This window comes from Oreochromis niloticus, linkage group LG19 (assembly GCF_001858045.2).
Source record: "Oreochromis niloticus isolate F11D_XX linkage group LG19, O_niloticus_UMD_NMBU, whole genome shotgun sequence".
NCBI lineage: Eukaryota > Metazoa > Chordata > Actinopteri > Cichliformes > Cichlidae > Oreochromis > Oreochromis niloticus.
In genome coordinates this window covers 29,059,231-29,063,510 of record NC_031983.2, presented here as the reverse complement: position 1 = coordinate 29,063,510, position 4,280 = coordinate 29,059,231, and the positions used below count along the sequence as shown (strand labels likewise).

Here is a 4,280-nt window from a genome sequence, read left to right as displayed (position 1 = left end):
CACCAATAACTGCTGCTGCCGTGGCGTGCAGGCAAAACCAGCCCAAGTGTTTGTGAACGCTTTTGAGCGTTTTAAAGTGCAGACATGTTCCATGTTTGGAAAACGAATCCTGTTTTCACGCGTGCATCTCCGTCCTGCACAGGAATAAAATACACAGAACATTTCCTCTTTGGAAGAAAAACTGTCAGTACGACGAGAACACGCTGCTAATAATGCTGACATGTTGACTTTGGAAAGGAAGGAGGAAACACATATTTATAAAAGCGTATACGGACGTCTTTCTGTTTCTCCCCTTTATATAGAAGGAACTCAGAAAAAGATGAAACCTTATCACACACAAGAGTTGAGAAAACCACAACTTCTGACCTGCTTTGTCATAAAATTAGCCTAAAAATGCAGTGCAGCATTTTTTCATGTGGTAAATGCAGCTTATTAACAAATAAATAACATGGTTTGTGTTAAAATACAACAGTTTTAATCAGCTGTTTTAAAGCGCTGCAGACATGAAACATACATCAGTATCAAAGTTTTCATGAATAATTACAACACGACTAAATTAAGCCAATTAAACAAAAAATAAAAAACTTTATTATAGAATAGAATAGAATATTCCTTTAATTTTCCCACAGGGGGAAATTTGGTTGTAATAGCAGCAAAAAAACCCCACATACACAAACAGAACAGGACACAGGACAGAACAGAAACACATAAAAGTTTTACATATTTACATCATGGATCAAAAAGTTACCAAAACAGTAATGTACAGTTATTAAAATTAAAGTACAGATAAGTGACAAACCCAGGTCGTAGTGTGATATATGATATATATGATTAACAAAGTCTATCAAAACATGCTTTAAAAAATCATATCCAAAGCATCCGTGTGTTGAGGAGACGTCAACTAAAGCTGAACTAGGTCCGTGCAGTACTTCCATGTACTACCAGATTGTACCAGGAGATGGTGCTGTGAGCCAATCTAACTTTTATTTAACAAGCAAAAAGAAGAGATTTTATTTATAAAGATGAAAAGCAGAGCCTCTGAAGAAAAAGATGGAGGAGTTAAAAATAAATATCAGGAGTTAAACAGCAGCAGTCTGAAATCATCGCACGCCTGTACCTGAGAAACGCTGCCCCCTGCTGGTGACAGTTTCAGTTTAAATTTGCAGAGGTTAACTACAAAAAGCGTCTTTCACAGTATCAGAGTCTGTGTGCATGTAAAATTCAGCCTGAAGTATATCGAACAAGAATAGATCATTCTTGAAAAGTAATTAAACCTTTAAAATAATCATTTAAAATAAGCATGTTTTCATTTCCTGTGCTAATGAGGGTCAATAATTATACTCATCTTCTCTTAAAAACCCTCCTCGGGGGTCGGGGGCAGCACTGGTTTGAAGAATGTGGAAACACAGCCTTTCTACACCCGCTCGACCTCCACCCAAAGTTCGTCACTCCTGCGCTCACGCCAGAAGCCTGCTCTTTCATTTCTGCTCTTAATCCAATCCACGCTGTGAATTCTAACCCTGACACACTGACATCTGTTGCCTTGGTGTATTAAAATCATAACTGCACACATTGTTTTTAACATCAGTAACAGTAGAGCTTTGTCTGCTGCAACAAAGAGAAGATTCACACAAGTCAGGGCTGGTTTGTGCAGATCGCTGACAGTGTGGGAGACGCACTTCACCCTCAAGTCATTCTGCAACATTTCCTTAACAGGGTCAGAGGTTACACTCACTTTTTTTCTAAAGTAAGGATGCACAGCTCAGAGTTTCCCCTCTGTGTGAGGGTTCTTTGTTCTCCTGACATCTGCTCACAGATTGTTCCAGCTGTGTGGAAATACAGGCAGGAGGTGGTGTTGGACTCGCAGCAGGCTGCAGAATGTGCAGGACACACAAAGCTGTCTCTGAACTCAGTCATGTGACCTGTTTTTGTTTATGGAGTCATTTTGGTTTAATTCGACTGAAGTTCAGCAGAAACAGGAGCACATCTGCAGAGCGAGCTTCCACGCTGTAGAAAACTACGATCCTTTAAATGGACGACTCAAACTGCCTAAATACATAAATACGTTTGAGAAACATGCAATCTGTTGTTAGCAAAGCTGTCATGCAGCGGCTGCATGCGGCTCATCATATGAATCTATTTATGGAGAGGACAAATATTTGACCTGCTTCTGTTTTCCCCCTGAAAGTTTGCTTCCCTGACAGAGTGCAGGGACCGTGAACATCCCTCCTGTTCTGGTGAAACCACCTCCAAGTATGTACATGTCGCATCACTGCAGGGCACATCTATCTGCTGCCGCGGTGACGACATGACAGCCAGCGAGTGAAATCCCACCGCTCCACGCCGTAAATCAGCTCTCGTGCTGGAGGGGAGCACAGAGGGGCTGCAGAGATGCTGCTCCCGTTCCTCTCTCCGTCCACGTGTGCCGGCACGATCACACTCGAGGATTCGGTTCCCAAAAGGCTGATTGGAGGCGGCACGTCGATGCTTGTCTGTTGATGAGATGTTGAGACATTTCAGGAAAAATGAGGAAACCCCAGACAGGCTGAGGCGAGACTGTTCAAAGGAATCTCAGTAAGGCTGTGAAGTCTTACCTGGATATTTTACTCAGAAGGCATTTTTGTCTTCTTTGTTATTCTCGTCAGCCATCTTGGATAGAGATGCACCGATTGATCGGCCAGGGACCAGAATCAGACGATTTCCAGTGTTCTCGGCCCCGACCGGTGACCGGCCGGTCAGTCTCACACGTGTCCAATCACAAAATAACAAGTCGGTCCCTTTCATGCCGACGCCCACAGCGGCACAGGCAGCAGCAGCAGTTTGCTCACAGCTACATGCTAACATGTCGTTAGTGTTGAAGCGAGAGTTACCTGCTGAACACGAACTTTTTAAAGAAGTTAAGAGAGCAAAGGCAGCTGAAGTTAGTGAGCCTCCCAGCAGCCTCGGTATGAGCAAAGGAGGAAAATGACCTTCTGCTATCAGCTGAAGTTCTAAATGAAAATTAGTTTTGTCTATAAATCTGTTGCACGTGCTTTTGCTTGCCCAGGTAAAATTATTATTCATTTAGCAGAGCTTTTTATGACAGAGAAGAACCTCACTGCAGTCTGTTTTTTTTTTGTTGTTGTTGTTGTTGTTGTTGTTTTTAATTATGACAAAAAACTGCATTAACTTTACTTTGTACAGTTTAAAATCTGTATCTGCAGAAAACAGAAACCGGAAATCAGTTTAAATCTATCAGTGAAACTTCACAATAATGCAAAATATTTCCTGACACAAGAAGAGCGTGCTGATTGGTTTGGACAGTTTGTGGTGAAATAATAAAGTTTTTGCAGGTTTTTCAATGATTCATCTGTGTGTCCCCCCCCCCCCCCCCTTAAACCTTTCTGAGCTTTATCAATAGAAAACTCCTCACAACAGGAGTTTGGATCAGAGTGAACAGATTGTCTTTATCAGACACATGTAACACCATCAGGCGCTTATCAAGGAGCGCTATCAGCTGATCAGCCTCTTTTATCAGGTTTCACACCACAAAGAAATAAAGATGGTGGATCAGAGTGTGAAGCACAGAGGAGTCCCGCCTGCACAGCTACACGATTCATTTTAACTTTATTTACAAAGACAGGAGTCTGTACATGACGACGGGTCCATGATACAGTCAGAGGTTTATCTCACTGAATCATCACAATCTGACCGACAGACAACAAACTGAGTCACGTTACCTGATGTGAGTTCCTGCAGCAAGCAACAGTCAAACTCTGCCTCCTTGTGGGTTAAGAAGGTATTACAGCCACTCGTGTCCTGCTGTTTGTGTTTAAAACCTCGTAGTGTAGCAACTTTATGAACAGTTATTGCCATTAGTTATTATACTGCTTGTTTCCAGCTCCATGTCTTTACACTTGGACTCAACCAGAGCAGCTTTGCATGAGTCACAGTTCAAAATAATCCTTCTTCATATTATACTGGGCTTTGGTGTAGCCCCTTAGTTCATCCTCTGTCTGAAACAAGCTCCTCCCACTTTAAGCCAGCTGTCTTCTACAAGTTTATTTCATCACTTAGCAGCCATCTTGGTAACACCTTTGGGCAGTTATTTTAAAGCACAGAGTGTCAAACTCAGTTTGGTTTGATTCAGTGAAAAAATGAATGGATTAATTTAGAAAGCAGTTGTGAGCTCAGGACAGCTGCAGGTACAGAAAGCTTGTTGTGGTCAGATGATGCCGACCAGACGTTCTTTCACTGATCTGGAGCTGAACTAAAGTGTTAGACGAGACTTTGGGAGTCAC

General features: G+C 42.1%; 1 long non-coding RNA gene across 1 annotated transcript; it reads right to left on the bottom strand.

Moving 5' to 3' along the window:
• Positions 1 to 565: 565 nt before the first annotated feature.
• Positions 566 to 3,364, bottom strand: LOC112843096 (uncharacterized). The gene is made up of 2 exons (XR_003215223.1): positions 2,595 to 3,364; positions 566 to 2,492 (listed from the first exon to the last, which is right to left on the bottom strand). It is a non-coding gene; the product is annotated as an uncharacterized LOC112843096 (long non-coding RNA).
• Positions 3,365 to 4,280: the final 916 nt, after the last annotated feature.